General features: G+C 51.4%; 1 protein-coding gene across 2 annotated transcripts in view; it reads right to left on the reverse strand.

The window, feature by feature from the left end:
• Positions 1–19,841, reverse strand: part of vgll4b (vestigial-like family member 4b) — a 140,675-nt gene that overhangs the window by 66,116 nt on the left and 54,718 nt on the right. The window lies entirely within an intron of this gene.

The following is a 19,841-nucleotide window of genomic DNA, read 5'->3' on the forward strand; positions in this document are numbered from 1 at the left end:
CAGTGACTTTCCAACGTGGCACCGTCACAGGTTGCCACATTTCCAACAAGTCAGTTGGTCAATGTTCTGCCCTGCTAGAGCTGCCCTGGTCAACTAAGTGTTGTTATTGTGAAGTGGTAATGTCTAGGAACAGCAACGGCTCAGCCGCGAAGTGGTAGGCCACACCAGCTCACAGAACGGGACGGACCGCCGAGTACTGAAGAAAAGTCATCTGTAATCTTTTGCAACACTCACTCACTACCGAGTTCCAAACTGCTTCTGGAAGCAACGTCAGCACAATAAGCAGTTCGTCGGGAGCTCCATGAAATGGGTTTCCATGGCCGAGCAGTCGCACACAAGCCTAAGATCACCACGCGCAATGACAAGCGTCGGCTGGAGTGGTGTAAAGCTCGCTGCCATTGGACTCTGGAGCAGTGGAAACACGTTCTCTGGAGTGATGACTCACGCTTCACCGTCTGGCAGTCCAACGGATGAATCTGGGTTTGGTGGATGCCAGGAGAACACTACCTGCCCGAATGCATAGTGCCAACTGTAAAGTTTGGTGGAGGAGGAATCATGGTCTGGGGCTGTTTGTTCATGGTTCATGCTAGACCTTTAGTTCCAGTGAAGGGAAATCTTAACACTACAGCATACAATGACATTCTAGATGATTCTGTGCTTCCAACTTTGTGGCAACAGTTCGGGGAAGGCCCTTTCCTGTTTCAGCATGACACAACAAAGTGAAACCCAACAGCAGCTCAGTCAACCTTTTATTGTACAGTAGTAAGGTAACCTGTCGTCTCAACAGATCGGTATGAAACAAAGATCTGTGTCAGGGGAAACACTGCGTGTTTGATCTACTAAGTTCTACATGATGAGAGGGAGAGAGAGCCCTCTGCGGACTTCAAACACGACGGGAGGGCTGGAGTTAGAGGAGTTAGAGGATCAGAAAGGGGAGAACCTCAACCCCCCCCCCAACCCTCTCTTAGCAGCAACTCAGCATTGACCCTATGTCTCTGTCTCTGCTAAATTATATTTCTGGCCTACATTCTCTGAAATCTAAACTGAGTCCCTGGCATGTGATGCCTTTTATAAATACTTTAAAACGCATGAAAGTCAGTTACATAAAACAAGAGTCAAAACAAACACGAAACAATGCCCTCTTGTTCCCTTGTGCTAGCTAGCGCTAACCAAGCCGTCCGTCTCCAGCTAGCGCCGTCCGTCTCCAGCTAGCGCTAACCAAGCCGTCCGTCTCCAGCTAGCGCCGTCCGTCTCCAGCTAGCGCTAACCAAGCCGTCCGTCTCCAGCTAGCGCCGTCCGTCTCCAGCTAGCGCTAACCAAGCCGTCCGTCTCCAGCTAGCGCTAACCAAGCCGTCCGTCTCCAGCTAGCGCCGTCCGTCTCCAGCTAGCGCTAACCAAGCCGTCCGTCTCCAGCTAGCGCTAACCAAGCCGTCCGTCTCCAGCTAGCGCTAACCAAGCCGTCCATCTCCATGATTTTATTTTATTAGCAGACCAGGCTCTCAAGAGAAGACAGAGAGAGAGACCTCCCTCAGCAGACCAGGCTCTAAAGAGAAGACAGAGAGAGAGACCTCCCTCAGCAGACCAGACTCTAAAGAGAAGACAGAGAGAGAGACCTCCCTCAGCAGACCAGGCTCTAAAGAGAAGACAGAGAGAGAGACCTCCCTCAGCAGACCAGGCTCTAAAGAGAAGACAGAGAGAGAGACCTCCCTCAGCAGACCAGGCTCTAAAGAGAAGACAGAGAGAGAGACCTCCCTCAGCAGACCAGGCTCTAAAGAGAAGACAGAGAGAGAGACCTCCCTCAGCAGACCAGGCTCTAAAGAGAAGACAGAGAGAGAGACCTCCCAGCAGACCAGGCAGAGAAGACAGACCAGGACCAGGCTCTAAAGAGAAGACAGAGAGAGAGACCTCCCTCAGCAGACCAGGTTATAAAGAGAAGACAGAGAGAGAGACCTCCCTCAGCAGACCAGGTTATAAAGAGAAGACAGAGAGAGAGACCTCCCTCAGCAGGGCTCTAAAGAGCCACAGTTCCAGACAGACAGTCTCTCTACTCTGGGATAGACTACTGGACATGCGTGGTCTGGAGTGACTGGGACAGACCAAACCGATACAGTAAGCACACAATGTAGCTCCTGGGTAGAGATGGATTCTGTCCTGTCATCAGGTCACGTGACTAGCTGGGCGGCGGAGTGGACAGAGATGAAGGCAGAAGGCATTCTGCTGTACCCGCTATTTGCGGACAGTGGGCACGACAGGGAACAAGTAGAAATGCTGATCTGGGATCATTTTGGGATTTCAGATAAACAAATTCACATTGACATGGGGGGGGGCTGCTGATCCTAGATCAACACTCCTAATCTGAGACTTTGTGAGTACGGGCCCTGACACAGTCACTCAGTAGAGAGGCCTGCACTACCTATGGGCCCTGGTCTAAGGTAGGGAATAGGGCCCTGGTCTAAAGTAGTGCACTACCTATGGGCCCTGGTCTAAGGTAGGGAATAGGGCCCTGGTCTAAAGTAGTGCACTACCTATGGGCCCTGGTCTAAGGTAGGGAATAGGGCCCTGGTCTAAAGTAGTGCACTACCTATGGGCCCTGGTCTAAGGTAGTGCACTATGTAGGGAATAGGGCCCTGGTCTAAAGTAGTGCACTACCTATGGGCCCTGGTCTAAAGTAGTGCACTGGGTAGGGAATAGGGGCCTGGTCTAAAGTAGTGCACTATATAGGGAATAGGGCCCTGGTCTAAAGTAGTGCACTATATAGGGCCCTGGTCTAAAGTAGTGCACTATATAGGGCCCTGGTCTAAAGTAGTGCACTATATAGGGAATAGGGTCCTGGTCTAAAGTAGTGCACTATATAGGGCCCTGATATAAAGTAGTGCACTATATAGGGAATAGGGCTCTGGTCTAAAGTAGTGCACTATATAGGGAATAGGGTCCTGGTCTAAAGTAGTGCACTATATAGGGAATAGGGCCCTAGTCTAAAGTAGTGCACTATATACGGAATAGGGTGCGATTTGGAATGCATTCTCACTATCTATCACACTATTCAGTCCCTCAGCTAGATCTCTACAAGGTTATCAGAGCAGAGAAGAGTAAGCCTCATTGGTCACAGTCAGACAGCTGAAAAATAACAAATCATCTGTGACTGAAATCATTAATGGAGGAAACTGTTCCTCTGCTGAGGTACAACAGACACGTTATCTCAGCAGAGAAAAGGGAAGAATATAGAGAGAGAGGAGAAGAGAGAGGAGAGGAGAGAGAGAGAGAGAGAGAGATGGAGATGGAGAGGATAATAGAGAGGAGAAGAGAGAGGAGATGGAGAGAGAAGAGGGAGAGGAGATGGAGAGAGAAGAGGGAGAGGAGATGGAGAGGGAGAGGATAATAGAGAGGAGAAGAGAGGAGATGGAGAGGGAGAGGATAGTAGGGAGAGAAGAGGGAGAGGAGGAGAGAGAGGAGATGGAGAGAAGAGGGAGAGGATAATAGAGAGGAGATGGAGAGAAGAGGGAGAGAAGAGGGAGAGAAGAGAGAGAAGAGGGAGAGAAGAGGGAGAGAAGAGAGAGAGAATAATAGAGAGGAGATGGAAAGGAGATGGAGAGAAGAGGGAGAGAAGAGGGAGAGAAGAGGGAGAGAAGAGGGAGAGGAGGAGAGAGAGGAGATGGAGAGAAGAGGGAGAGGAGGAGAGAGAGGAGATGGAGAGAATAATAGAGAGGAGATGGAGAGGAGAGGGAGAGGGAGAGAAGAGGGAGAGAAGAGGGAGAGGAGGAGAGAGAGGAGATGGAGAGAATAATAGAGAGGAGATGGAAAGGAGATGGAGAGAAGAGGGAGAGAAGAGGGAGAGAAGAGGGAGAGAAGAGGGAGAGAAGAGAGAGAGAATAATAGAGAGGAGATGGAGAGGAGAGGGAGAGGATAATAGAGAGAGAGAAGAGAGAGGAGATGGAGAGGGAGAGAAGAGGGAGAGGAGGAGAGAGAGGAGATGGAGAGAAGAGGGAGAGGAGGAGAGAGAGGAGATGGAGAGAAGAGGGAGAGAAGAGGGAGAGGATAATAGAGAGGAGATGGAGAGGAGATGGAGAGAAGAGGGAGAGGATAATAGAGAGAGAAGAATAGAGAGAGGAGAAGAGGAGAGAGAGGAGAGGGAGAGAAGAATAGAGAGAGGAGAGGGAGAGAAGAATAGAGAGAGAGGGAGAGAAGAATAGAGAGAGGGAGAGAAGAGGGAGAGGATAATAGAGAAGAATAGAGAGAGGAGAAGAGGAGAGAGAGGAGAGGGAGAGAAGAATAGAGAGAGGAGAGGGAGAGAAGAATAGAGAGAGAGGGAGAGAAGAATAGAGAGAGGGAGAGAAGAATAGAGAGAGAGGGAGAGAAGAATAGAGAGAGAGGGAGAGAAGAATAGAGAGAGGGAGAGAAGAATAGAGAGAGGGAGAGAAGGCGAGGGAGAGAAGAATAGAGAGAGGAGAGGGAGAAGAATAGAGAGAGGGAGAGAAGAATAGAGAGAGAGGGAGAGAAGAATAGAGAGAGAGGGAAAGAAGAATAGAGAGAGGGAGAGAAGGCGAGGGAGAGAAGAATAGAGAGAAGGAGAGACAGCAGGGGAGAGAAGAATAGAGAGAGAAGGAGAGAGACAGCAGGGGAGAGAAGAGAGAGAAGAATAGAGACAGCAGGGGAGAGAGAGACTAGAGAGAGAAGGAGAGAGATAGAAGAATAGAGAGAGAAGGAGAGAGATAGAAGAATAGAGAGAGCATGGGAGAGAGAGCGGGGGAGAGAGAGCAGGGGAGAGAGAGAGAAGAATAGAGAGAGCAGGGGAGAGAGAGCAGGGGAGAGAGAGCAGGGGAGAGAGAGCAGGGGAGAGAGAGCAGGGCAGAGAGAGCAGGGGAGAGAGAGAGGAAGAGAGAGAGCGATGTAAATGTGTTTACCATGCCAATAAAGCCCTTTCAATTCGAGAGAGAGAGAGAGCAACAACTATCCTCTCCTCGCCAGCCTTGCTGAAAGACCAAGGAGAGAACAGGTACTCCCTATACCAGTCTGCTGTTCCCACATGCTTCAAGAGGGCCACCATTGTTCCTGTTCCCAAGAAAGCTAAGGTAACTGAGCTAAACGACTACCGCCCCGTAGCACTCACTTCCGTCATCATGAAGTGCTTTGAGAGACTAGTCAAGGACCATATCACCTCCACCCTACCTGACACCCTAGACCCACTCCAATTTGCTTACCGCCCAAATAGGTCCACAGACGATGCAATCTCAACCACACTGCACACTGCCCTAACCCACCTGGACAAGAGGAATACCTATGTGAGAATGCTGTTCAAGCTCGAGACCCTGGGTCTCGACCCCGCCCTGTGCAACTGGGTACTGGACTTCCTGACGGGCCGCCCCCAGGTGGTGAGGGTAGGCAACAACATCTCCTCCCCGCTGATCCTCAACACGGGGGCCCCACAAGGGTGCGTTCTGAGCCCTCTCCTGTACTCCCTGTTCACCCACGACTGCGTGGCCACGCACGCCTCCAACTCAATCATCAAGTTTGCGGACGACACAACAGTGGTAGGCTTGATTACCAACAACGACGAGACGGCCTACAGGGAGGAGGTGAGGGCCCTCGGAGGTGAGGGCCCTCGGAGTGTGGTGTCAGGAAAATAACCTCACACTCAACGTCAACAAAACTAAGGAGATGATTGTGGACTTCAGGAAACAGCAGAGGGAACACCCCCCTATCCACATCGATGGAACAGTAGTGGAGAGGGTAGCTAGTTTTAAGTTCCTCGGCATACACATCACAGACAAACTGAATTGGTCCACTCACACTGACAGCGTCGTGAAGAAGGCGCAGTAGCGCCTCTTCAACCTCAGGAGGCTGAAGAAATTCGGCTTGTCACCAAAAGCACTCACAAACTTCTACAGATGCACAATCGAGAGCATCCTGGCGGGCTGTATCACCGCCTGGTACGGCAACTGCTCCGCCCTCAACCGTAAGGCTCTCCAGAGGGTAGTGAGGTCTGCACAACGCATCACCGGGGGCAAACTACCTGCCCTCCAGGACACCTACACCACCCGATGTTGAAGGAAGGCCATGGAGATCATCAAGGACATCAACCACCCGAACCACTGCCTGTTCACCCCGCTATCATCCAGAAGGCGAGGTCAGTACAGGTGCATCAAAGCTGGGACCGAGAGACTGAAAAACAGCTTCTATCTCAAGGCCATCAGACTGTTAAACAGCCACCACTAACATTGAGTGGCTGCTGCCAACACACTGTCATTGACACTGACCCAACTCCAGCCACTTTAATAATGGGAATTGATGGGAAATTATGTAAATATATCACTAGCCACTTTAAACAATGCTACCTTATATAATGTTACTTACCCTACATTATTCATATGTATATACTGTACTCTACATCATCGACTGCATCCTTATGTAACACATGTATCCCTAGCCACTTTAACTATGCCACTTTGTTTACTTTGTCTACACACTCATCTCATATGTATATACTGTACTCGATACCATCTACTGTATGCTGCTCTGTACCATCACTCATTCATATATCCTTATGTACATATTCCTTATCCCCTTACACTGTGTATAAGACAGTAGTTTTGGAATTGTTAGTTAGATTACTTGTTGGTTATCACTGCATTGTCGGAACTAGAAGCACAAGCATTTCGCTACACTCTCATTAACATCTGCTAACCATGTGTATGTGACAAATAAAATTTGATTTGATTTGATTTGATACTGGGGAGATATGAGTAACGGACAGCGAGAGATGAGTAACGGACAGCGAGAGATGAGTAACGGACAGGGAGAGATGAGTAACGGACAGCGAGAGATGAGTAACGGACAGGGAGAGATGACAGGGAGAGATGAGTAACTGACAGGGAGAGATGAGTAACGGACAGGGAGAGTGGCAGGGAGAGATGAGTAACTGACAGGGAGAGATGAGTAACTGACAGGGAGAGATGAGTAACGGACAGGGAGAGATGAGTAACGGACAGGGAGAGATGACAGGGAGAGATGAGTAACTGACAGGGAGAGATGAGTAACGGACAGGGAGAGATGAGTAACGGACAGGGAGAGATGAGTAACGGACAGGGAGAGATGAGTAACTGACAGGGAGAGATGAGTACCTGACAGGGAGAGATGAGTAACTGACAGGGAGAGATGAGTAACTGACAGGGAGAGATGAGTAACGGACAGGGAGAGATGAGTAACGGACAGGGAGAGATGAGTAACGGACAGGGAGAGATGAGTAACTGACAGGGAGAGATGACAGGGAGAGATGACTAACTGACAGGGAGAGATGACAGGGAGAGATGAGTAACTGACAGGGAGAGATGAGTAACTGACAGGGAGAGATGAGTAACTGACAGGGAGAGATGAGTAACTGACAGGGAGAGATGAGTAACTGACAGGGAGAGATGAGTAACGGACAGGGAGAGATGAGTAACTGACAGGGAGAGATGAGTAACGGACAGGGAGAGATGACAGGGAGAGATGAGTAACTGACAGGGAGAGATGAGTAACTGACAGGGAGAGATGAGTAACTGACAGGGAGAGATGAGTAACGGACAGGGAGAGATGAGTAACGGACAGGGAGAGATGAGTAACTGACAGGGAGAGATGAGTAACTGACAGGGAGAGATGAGTAACTGACAGGGAGAGATGAGTAACTGACAGGGAGAGATGAGTAACTGACAGGGAGAGATGAGTAACTGACAGGGAGAGATGAGTAACTGACAGGGAGAGATGAGTAACGGACAGGGAGAGATGAGTAACGGACAGGGAGAGATGAGTAACGGACAGGGAGAGATGAGTAACGGACAGGGAGAGATGAGTAACGGACAGGGAGAGATGAGTAACTGACAGGGAGAGATGAGTAACGGACAGGGAGAGATGACAGGGAGAGATGAGTAACGGACAGGGAGAGATGACAGGGAGAGATGAGTAACTGACAGGGAGAGATGACAGGGAGAGATGAGTAACGGACAGGGAGAGATGACAGGGAGAGATGAGTAACGGACAGGGAGAGATGACAGGGAGAGATGAGTAACGGACAGGGAGAGATGAGTAACTGACAGGGAGAGATGAGTAACTGACAGCGAGAGATGAGTAACTGACAGGGAGAGATGAGTAACTGACAGGGAGAGATGACAGGGAGAGATGAGTAACGGACAGGGAGAGATGACAGGGAGAGATGAGTAACTGACAGGGAGAGATGACAGGGAGAGATGAGTAACTGACAGGGAGAGATGACAGGGAGAGATGAGTAACGGACAGGGAGAGATGACAGGGAGAGATGAGTAACGGACAGGGAGAGATGACAGGGAGAGATGAGTAACGGACAGGGAGAGATGAGTAACTGACAGGGAGAGATGAGTAACTGACAGCGAGAGATGAGTAACGGACAGGGAGAGATGAGTAACGGACAGGGAGAGATGACAGGGAGAGATGACAGGGAGAGATGAGTAACTGACAGGGAGAGATGAGTAACTGACAGGGAGAGATGAGTAACTGACAGGGAGAGATGAGTAACGGACAGGGAGACATGAGTACCTGACAGGGAGAGATGAGTACCTGACAGGGAGAGATGAGTAACGGACAGGGAGAGAGGACAGGGAGAGATGAGTAACTGACAGGGAGAGATGAGTAACGGACAGGGAGAGATGAGTAACGGACAGGGAGAGATGACAGGGAGAGATGAGTAACGGACAGGGAGAGATGAGTAACTGACAGGGAGAGATGAGTAACTGACAGGGAGAGATGAGTAACGGACAGGGAGAGATGAGTAACTGACAGGGAGAGATGAGTAACTGACAGGGAGAGATGAGTAACTGACAGGGAGAGATGAGTAACTGACAGGGAGAGATGAGTAACTGACAGGGAGAGATGAGTAACTGACAGGGAGAGATGAGTAACTGACAGGGAGAGATGAGTAACTGACAGGGAGAGATGAGTAACGGACAGGGAGAGATGAGTAACGGACAGGGAGAGATGAGTAACGGACAGGGAGAGATGAGTAACGGACAGGGAGAGATGAGTAACGGACAGGGAGAGATGAGTAACTGACAGGGAGAGATGAGTAACTGACAGGGAGAGATGAGTAACTGACAGGGAGAGATGAGTAACGGACAGGGAGAGATGAGTAACTGACAGGGAGAGATGAGTAACTGACAGGGAGAGATGAGTAACGGACAGGGAGAGATGAGTAACGGACAGGGAGAGATGAGTAACGGACAGGGAGAGATGAGTAACGGACAGGGAGAGATGAGTAACTGACAGGGAGAGATGAGTAACGGACAGGGAGAGATGAGTAACGGACAGGGAGAGATGAGTAACTGACAGGGAGAGATGAGTAACTGACAGGGAGAGATGAGTAACGGACAGGGAGAGATGAGTAACTGACAGGGAGAGATGAGTAACTGACAGGGAGAGATGAGTAACGGACAGGGAGAGATGACAGGGAGAGATGAGTAACGGACAGGGAGAGATGAGTAACTGACAGGGAGAGATGACAGGGAGAGATGAGTAACTGACAGGGAGAGATGACAGGGAGAGATGAGTAACTGACAGGGAGAGATGACAGGGAGAGATGAGTAACGGACAGGGAGAGATGAGTAACGGACAGGGAGAGATGACAGGGAGAGATGAGTAACGGACAGGGAGAGATGACAGGGAGAGATGAGTAACGGACAGGGAGAGATGACAGGGAGAGATGAGTAACGGACAGGGAGAGATGACAGGGAGAGATGAGTAACTGACAGGGAGAGATGAGTAACTGACAGCGAGAGATGACAGGGAGAGATGAGTAACTGACAGGGAGAGATGACAGGGAGAGATGAGTACCTGACAGGGAGAGATGAGTAACGGACAGGGAGAGATGACAGGGAGAGATGAGTAACTGACAGGGAGAGATGAGTAACTGACAGGGAGAGATGAGTAACTGACAGGGAGAGATGAGTAACGGACAGGGAGAGATGAGTACCTGACAGGGAGAGATGAGTAACGGACAGGGAGAGATGAGTAACGGACAGGGAGAGATGACAGGGAGAGATGAGTAACGGACAGGGAGAGATGAGTAACGGACAGGGAGAGATGAGTAACTGACAGGGAGAGATGAGTAACTGACAGGGAGAGATGACAGGGAGAGATGAGTAACTGACAGGGAGAGATGAGTAACGGACAGGGAGAGATGACAGGGAGAGATGAGTAACGGACAGGGAGAGATGACAGGGAGAGATGAGTAACGGACAGGGAGAGATGAGTAACGGACAGGGAGAGATGAGTAACTGACAGGGAGAGATGAGTAACTGACAGGGAGAGATGACAGGGAGAGATGAGTAACTGACAGGGAGAGATGAGTAACTGACAGGGAGAGATGAGTAACTGATAGGGAGAGATGAGTAACTGACAGGGAGAGATGAGTAACGGACAGGGAGAGATGAGTAACGGACAGGGAGAGATGAGTAACGGACAGGGAGAGATGAGTAACGGACAGGGAGAGATGACAGGGAGAGATGAGTAACTGACAGGGAGAGATGAGTAACTGACAGGGAGAGATGACAGGGAGAGATGAGTAACTGACAGGGAGAGATGACAGGGAGAGATGAGTAACTGACAGGGAGAGATGACAGGGAGAGATGAGTAACGGACAGGGAGAGATGAGTAACGGACAGGGAGAGATGAGTAACTGACAGGGAGAGATGAGTAACTGACAGGGAGAGATGACAGGGAGAGATGAGTAACTGACAGGGAGAGATGACAGGGAGAGATGAGTAACGGACAGGGAGAGATGAGTAACGGACAGGGAGAGATGAGTAACGGACAGGGAGAGATGAGTAACTGACAGGGAGAGATGACAGGGAGAGATGAGTAACGGACAGGGAGAGATGACAGGGAGAGATGAGTAACTGACAGGGAGAGATGACAGGGAGAGATGAGTAACTGACAGGGAGAGATGAGTAACTGACAGGGAGAGATGACAGGGAGAGATGAGTAACTGACAGGGAGAGATGACAGGGAGAGATGAGTAACGGACAGGGAGAGATGAGTAACGGACAGGGAGAGATGAGTAACTGACAGGGAGAGATGAGTAACTGACAGCGAGAGATGACAGGGAGAGATGAGTAACGGACAGGGAGAGATGAGTAACTGACAGCGAGAGATGACAGGGAGAGATGAGTAACTGACAGGGAGAGATGAGTAACTGACAGCGAGAGATGACAGGGAGAGATGAGTAACGGACAGGGAGAGATGAGTAACGGACAGGGAGAGATGAGTAACTGACAGGGAGAGATGAGTAACTGACAGGGAGAGATGAGTAACGGACAGGGAGAGATGAGTAACGGACAGGGAGAGATGAGTAACTGACAGCGAGAGATGACAGGGAGAGATGAGTAACTGACAGGGAGAGATGACAGGGAGAGATGAGTACCTGACAGGGAGAGATGACAGGGAGAGATGAGTAACGGACAGGGAGAGATGAGTAACGGACAGGGAGAGATGAGTAACGGACAGGGAGAGATGAGTAACGGACAGGGAGAGATGAGTAACGGACAGGGAGAGATGAGTAACGGACAGGGAGAGATGAGTAACGGACAGGGAGAGATGAGTAACGGACAGGGAGAGATGACAGGGAGAGATGACAGGGAGAGATGAGTAACTGACAGGGAGAGATGAGTAACTGACAGGGAGAGATGAGTAACTGACAGGGAGAGATGAGTAACGGACAGGGAGACATGAGTACCTGACAGGGAGAGATGAGTACCTGACAGGGAGAGATGAGTAACGGACAGGGAGAGATGAGTAACTGACAGGGAGAGATGACAGGGAGAGATGAGTAACTGACAGGGAGAGATGAGTAACTGACAGGGAGAGATGAGTAACGGACAGGGAGAGATGAGTAACGGACAGGGAGAGATGAGTAACTGACAGGGAGAGATGACAGGGAGAGATGAGTAACTGACAGGGACAGATGAGTAACTGACAGGGAGAGATGAGTAACTGACAGGGAGAGATGAGTAACTGACAGGGAGAGATGACAGGGAGAGATGAGTAACGGACAGGGAGAGATGACAGGGAGAGATGAGTAACTGACAGGGAGAGATGAGTAACTGACAGGGAGAGATGAGTAACGGACAGGGAGAGATGAGTAACTGACAGGGAGAGATGACAGGGAGAGATGAGTAACTGACAGGGAGAGATGAGTAACTGACAGGGAGAGATGACAGGGAGAGATGAGTACCTGACAGGGAGAGATGAGTACCTGACAGGGAGAGATGAGTAACGGACAGGGAGAGATGAGTAACGGACAGGGAGAGATGAGTAACGGACAGGGAGAGATGAGTAACTGACAGGGAGAGATGCCATTTGGGACTTATTTAACAGTAAAATGGGCTTGGAAAGGATTGGAACAGTCAGAGCCAATCACAGCCACTGGTTTAGTCTACAGAACAACCTGTCCTTTCCCTGTCCAATACATATTTAGTCTACATTAACCTGTCCTTTCCCTGTCCAATACATATTTATCTACATTACAACCTGTCCTTTCCCTGTCCAATACATATTTAGTCTACATTAACCTGTCCTTTCCCTGTCCAATACATATTTAGTCTACAGAACAACCTGTCCTTTCCCTGTCCAATACATATTTATCTACATTACAACCTGTCCTTTCCCTGTCCAATACATATTTAGTCTACATTAACCTGTCCTTTCCCTGTCCAATACATATTTATCTACATTAACCTGTCCTTTACCTGTCCAATACATATTTAGTCTACATTAACCTGTCCTTTCCCTGTCCAATACATATTTAGTCTACATTAACCTGTCCTTTCCCTGTCCAATACATATTTAGTCTACATTACAACCTGTCCTTTCCCTGTCCAATACATATTTAGTCTACATTACAACCTGTCCTTTCCCTATCCAATACATATTTAGTCTACATTACAACCTGTCCTTTACCTGTCCAATACATATTTAGTCTACATTAACCTGTCCTTTCCCTGTCCAATACATATTTAGTCTACATTAACCTGTCCATTCCCTGTCCAATACATATTTAGTCTACATTACAACCTGTCCTTTCCCTGTCCAATACATATTTAGTCTACACTACAACCTGTCCTTTCAATACATATAGTATACTATAGTACAACCATAAGCTTCATGACCACTTGTCAGACGTGAGAGTAGCTCCTGAGCTGGAGGCAGCGTAACGTCAGGTGAGCCGGAGGCAGCGTAACGTCGGGTGAGCCGGAGGCAGCGTAACGTCGGGTGAGCCGGAGGCAGCGTAACGTCAGGTGAGGCGGAGGCAGCGTAACGTCAGGTGAGCCGGAGGCAGCGTAACGTCAGGTGAGGCGGAGGCAGCGTAACGTCAGGTGAGGCGGAGGCAGCGTAACGTCAGGTGAGCCGGAGGCAGCGTAACGTCGGGTGAGGCGGAGGCAGCGTAACGTCGGGTGAGGCGGAGGCAGCGTAACGTCAGGTGAGGCGGAGGCAGCGTAACGTCAGGTGAGGCGGAGGCAGCGTAACGTCAGGTGAGCCGGAGGCAGCGTAACGTCAGGTGAGGCGGAGGCAGCGTAACGTCAGGTGAGGCGGAGGCAGCGTAACGTCAGGTGAGGCGGAGGCAGCGTAACGTCGGGTGAGGCGGAGGCAGCGTAACGTCGGGTGAGGCGGAGGCAGCGTAACGTCGGGTGAGGCGGAGGCAGCGTAACGTCAGGTGAGCCGGAGGCAGCGTAACGTCAGGTGAGGCGGAGGCAGCGTAACGTCAGGTGAGGCGGAGGCAGCGTAACGTCAGGTGAGGCGGAGGCAGCGTAACGTCAGGTGAGGCGGAGGCAGCGTAACGTCGGGTGAGCCGGAGGCAGCGTAACATCGGGTGAGCCGGAGGCAGCGTAACGTCAGGTGAGCCGGAGGCAGCGTAACGTCGGGTGAGCCGGAGGCAGCGTAACGTCAGGTGAGCCGGAGGCAGCGTAACGTCAGGTGAGGCGGAGGCAGCGTAACGTCAGGTGAGGCGGAGGCAGCGTAACGTCAGGTGAGGCGGAGGCAGCGTAACGTCAGGTGAGGCGGAGGCAGCGTAACGTCAGGTGAGGCGGAGGCAGCGTAACGTCAGGTGAGGCGGAGGCAGCGTAACGTCAGGTGAGGCGGAGGCAGCGTAACGTCGGGTGAGGCGGAGGCAGCGTAACGTCGGGTGAGCTGGAGGCAGCGTAACGTCAGGTGAGGCGGAGGCAACGTAACGTCAGGTGAGGCGGAGGCAGCGTAACGTCAGGTGAGGCGGAGGCAGCGTAACGTTGGGTGAGGCGGAGGCAGCGTAACGTCAGGTGAGGCGGAGGCAGCGTAACGTCGGGTGAGCCGGAGGCAGCGTAACGTCGGGTGAGCCGGAGGCAGCGTAACGTCGGGTGAGCCGGAGGCAGCGTAACGTCAGGTGAGCCGGAGGCAGCGTAACGTCAGGTGAGCCGGAGGCAGCGTAATGTCAGGTGAGCCGGAGGCAGCGTAACGTCAGGTGAGCCGGAGGCAGCGTAACGCCGGGTGAGCCGGAGGCAGCGTAACGTCAGGTGAGCTGGAGGCAGCGTAACGTTGGGGGGTTGAGAATCCCCTTAGGTAGCAGCATGCTGGATGAACTCAGGTTGGGGGGGGTTAAGGCCCGGTCAGGGTGACAGGCAGGTTTAATGTACCAGCAGCAGCATGTAGGCCATCACCATGTCATTCCAAATGGCACTCCATTCATTTACATTTACATTTAAGTCGTTTAGCAGACGCTCTTATCCAGAGCGACTTACAAATTGGTGCATTCACCTTATGGCATCCAGTGGAACAGTTACTTTACAATAGTGCATCTAAATCTTAAAGGGGGGGGTTAGAGGGATTACTTATCCTATCCTAGGTATTCCTTAAAGAGGTGGGGTTTCAGGTGTCTCCGGAAGGTGGTGATTGACTCCGCTGTCCTGGCGTCGTGAGGGAGTTTGTTCCACCATTGGGGGGCCAGAGCAGCGAACAGTTTTGACTGGGCTGAGCGGGAACTGTACTTCCTCAGTGGTAGGGAGGCGAGCAGGCCAGAGGTGGATGAACGCAGTGCCCTTGTTTGGGTGTAGGGCCTGATCAGAGCCTGGAGGTACTGAGGTGCCGTTCCCCTCACAGCTCCGTAGGCAAGCACCATGGTCTTGTAGCGGATGCGAGCTTCAACTGGAAGCCAGTGGAGAGAGCGGAGGAGCGGGGTGACGTGAGAGAACTTGGGAAGGTTGAACACCAGACGGGCTGCGGCGTTCTGGATGAGTTGTAGGGGTTTAATGGCACAGGCAGGGAGCCCAGCCAACAGTGAGTTGCAGTAATCCAGACGGGAGATGACAAGTGCCTGGATTAGGACCTGCGCCGCTTCCTGTGTGAGGCAGGGTCGTACTCTGCGGATGTTGTAGAGCATGAACCTACAGGAACGGGCCACCGCCTTGATGTTAGTTGAGAACGACAGGGTGTTGTCCAGGATCACGCCAAGGTTCTTAGCGCTCTGGGAGGAGGACACAATGGAGTTGTCAAGCGTGATGGCGAGATCATGGAACGGGCAGTCCTTCCCCGGGAGGAAGAGCAGCTCCGTCTTGCCGAGGTTCAGCTTGAGGTGGTGATCCGTCATCCACACTGATATGTCTGCCAGACATGCAGAGATGCGATTTGCCACCTGGTCATCCCTATATAGTGCACTATTTTTGAACCAGGGCCCTATATAGTGCACTATTTTGGACCAGGGCCCATAGGGAATGTAGTGATGCAGGCAGCAGCCAAACCAGGAAGTGCTGGTGCACTGCATGCTGGGGGATTTAAGGTTTGTGATTGGTCTGAAGAGCCATTCTATTTACATACCAGTCCATCCCCTCTGTTTCCAATTTTCCACCTCACAGACATCAGATAAAGAAACCAGAAACAGAGGTAAGGGATGTAAACAGAGGTAAGGGCTTTATTGGCATGGGAAACCTTTGAATTTAAATTGATATCAGAGCGAGAGAGCGAGCGAGAGAGCGAGCGAGAGAACGAGCGAGAGAACGCGAGATCAGAGTGAGAAAGAGATAGATATCAGAGAGCGATTGAGCGAGATCAGAGTGTGAGGGGAGAGGAAGACCCGAGGGAGAGAGAGACCCGAGGGAGAGAGAGACCCGAGGGAGAGAGAGACCCGAGGGAGAGAGAGAGACCCGAGGGAGAGAGAGACCCGAGGGAGAGAGAGACCCGAGTGAGAGAGAGACCCGAGGGAGAGAGAGACCCGAGGGAGAGAGAGACCCGAGGGAGAGAGAGACCCGAGTGAGAGAGAGACCCGAGGGAGAGAGAGACCCGAGGGAGAGAGAGACCCGAGGGAGAGAGAGACCCGAGGGAGAGAGAGACCCGAGGGAGAGAGAGACCCGAGGGAGAGAGAGACCCGAGGGAGAGAGAGACCCGAGGGAGAGAGAGACCCGAGGAGAGAGAGACCCGAGGGAGAGAGAGACCCGAGTGAGAGAGAGACCCGAGGGAGAGAGAGACCCGAGGGAGAGAGAGACCCGAGGGAGAGAGAGACCCGAGGGAGAGAGAGACCCGAGGGAGAGAGAGACCCGAGGGAGAGAGAGACCCGAGGGAGAGAGAGACCCGAGGGAGAGAGAGACCCGAGGGAGAGACCCGAGGGAGAGAGAGACCCGAGTGAGAGAGAGACCCGAGGGAGAGAGAGACCCGAGGGAGAGAGAGACCCGAGGGAGAGAGAGACCCGAGGGAGAGAGAGACCCGAGGGAGAGAGAGACCCGAGGGAGAGAGAGACCCGAGGGAGTGATTGGGTGACAGAGATCATGTTGAACCCAGGAAGGAAAGCATGCATGGTATGTCTGTCTACCCCTCTGACAGCCAGCTAGTGACGGGCAGCAACAGGAGGGCTAGCTGCTAGGGCAGGGTGGATTCAACTCTTAATTCAACACAGCTGATTCAAATTATCAAAGCTTAATGATTAGTTGAATCGGTTGTGTAGTTAGGTCAAAACACAAAACGTGCACCACCTGGTGTCCCAGGTCTAAATCAGTCCCTGATTAGAGGGGGAATCCCCCACCTGGTGTCCCAGGTCTAAATCAGTCCCTGATTAGAGGGGGAATCCCCCACCTGGTGTCCCAGGTCTAAATCAGTCCCCGATTAGAGGGGGAATCCCCCACCTGGTGTCCCTGGTCTAAATCAGTCCCCGATTAGAGGGGGAATCACTCACCTGGTGTCCCAGGTCTAAATCAGTCCCTGATTAGAGGGGAATCCCAGGTCTAAATCAGTCCCCGATTAGAGGGGGAATCTCCCACCTGGTGTCCCAGGTCTAAATCAGTCCCCGATTAGAGGGGGAATCTCCCACCTGGTGTCCCTGGTCTAAATCAGTCCCCGATTAGAGGGGGAATCTCCCACCTGGTGTCCCAGGTCTAAATCAGTCCCTGATTAGAGGGGAATCCCAGGTCTAAATCAGTCCCCGATTAGAGGGGGAATCTCCCACCTGGTGTCCCAGGTCTAAATCAGTCCCCGATTAGAGGGGGAATCTCCCACCTGGTGTCCCTGGTCTAAATCAGTCCCCGATTAGAGGGGGAATCTCCCACCTGGTGTCCCAGGTCTAAATCAGTCCCTGATTAGAGGGGAAAAACACCCACCTCCCAGGTCTAAATCAGTCCCAGATTAGAGGGGAACAATGAAAACACACACAGTGGAACTGGCTTTGAGGTCCAGAGTTGAGTTTGACGGTGCTAGGGGCTGGTGACCCCTACACTGTCACCCTCTTTAGCACACCTTCCTGGTTTCAAATACTATTTCAAATGCTTTTTGTTTTTAGCCTGGAGTGCCACAAGGTCAGTGTTTGTACTTCAGGGACGTTTCTATTGGTTTGATTGCAACAGGAAGGCTAAATCAAGCATAACTAGAGCTACTAAGTATTTGAACCACTAGACTCAGAGCCATTACCCAACACCCACAGGCCCTCAGCCAAACACCCACAGGCCCTCAGCCAAACACCCACAGGCCCTCAGCCAAACACCCACAGGCCCTCAGCCAAACACCCACAGGCCCTCAGCCAAACACCCACAGGCCCTCAGCCAAACACCCACAGGCCCTCAGCCAAACACCTACAGGCACTCAGCCAAACACCCACAGGCCCTCAGCCAAACACCTACAGGCCCTCAGCCAAACACCTACAGGCCCTCAGCCAAACACCCACACACCCTCAGCCAAACACCTACAGGCCCTCAGCCAAACACCCACAGACCCTCAGCCAAACACCCACAGACCCTCAGCCAAACACCCACAGACCCTCAGCCAAACACCTACAGAACCTCAGCCAAACACCTACAGAACCTCAGCCAAACAGACCCTCAAACACCTACAAACACCTACAGAACCTCAGCCAAACACCTACAGAACCTCAGCCAAACACCTACAGAACCTCAGCCAAACACCTACAGAACCTCAGCCAAACACCTACAGAACCTCAGCCAAACACCTACAGACCCTCAGCCAAACACCTACAGACCCTCAGCCAAACACCTACAGAACCTCAGCCAAACACCTACAGACCCTCAGCCAAACACCTACAGAACCTCAGCCAAACACCTACAGAACCTCAGCCAAACACCTACAGAACCTCAGACCAAACACCTACAGACCCTCAGCCAAACACCTACAGAACCTCAGCCAAACACCTACAGACCCTCACCACCTCAGCCAAACACCTACAGAACCTCAGCCAAACACCTACAGAACCTCAGCCAAACACCTACAGACCCTCAGCCAAAACACCTACAGACCCTCAGCCAAACACCTACAGAACCTCAGCCAAACACCTACAGAACCTCAGCCAAACAGCCAAACACCTACAGAACCTCAGCCAAACACCTACAGAACCTCAGCCAAACACCTACAGAACCTCAGCCAAACACCTACAGAACCTCAGCCAAACACCTACAGAACCTCAGCCAAACACCTACAGACCCTCAGCCAAACACCTACAGACCCTCAGCCAAACACCTACAGACCCTCAGCCAAACACCTACAGACCCTCAGCCAAACACCTACAGGCCCTCAGCCAAACACCTACAGAACCTCAGCCAAACACCCACAGACCCTCAGCCAAACACCTACAGGCCCTCAGCCAAACACCTACAGACCCTCAGCCAAACACCTACAGAACCTCAGCCAAACACCCACAGACCCTCAGCCAAACACCCACAGACCCTCAGCCAAACACCTACAGACCCTCAGCCAAACACCTACAGAACCTCAGCCAAACACCCACAGACCCTTACATACTGGACCCTCTAGTCATGATGACCGTCTGCCTAAACAAGAAGTAATGACACAATGCAGGACATCACTTAGCTTATAGTGAATATCCACAATGATCCTTCTCCTCATTAAAACAAAGAAGCCCCCATTGATTTCATCAACCACCGTGCTGCGGTGAAATATGTAAATAAAGTGTGATTATGGTCCACAACAGAGGAACAATGGACCACAGACAAGGCCCAAGGGAGAGAGAGACAACAACAGTCAAAACAGAGCATGTAAAGTCCATCTCTGTCTGGAGAAGCCTACTACTATTTATTCATATTTATTACCTCATAAAAGCAGAGGACAAGCACAGAGACCATCATAATATAATAATAATAATAATATATGCCATTTAGCAGACGCTTTTATCCAAAGCGACTTACAGTCATGTGTGCATACATTCTACGTATGGGTGGTCCCGGGGATCGAACCCACTACCCTGGCGTTACAAGCGCCATGCTCTACCAACTGAGCTACAGAAGGACCGGTCTGTGATACATCGAAATGGTGAGCAGACTAATGTCAGACTAACAGACTAACTAACACAACCGGTATAATTCATG

The sequence above is a fragment of the Oncorhynchus gorbuscha genome, linkage group LG03 (genome assembly GCF_021184085.1).
Source record: "Oncorhynchus gorbuscha isolate QuinsamMale2020 ecotype Even-year linkage group LG03, OgorEven_v1.0, whole genome shotgun sequence".
Classification (NCBI taxonomy): domain Eukaryota; kingdom Metazoa; phylum Chordata; class Actinopteri; order Salmoniformes; family Salmonidae; genus Oncorhynchus; species Oncorhynchus gorbuscha.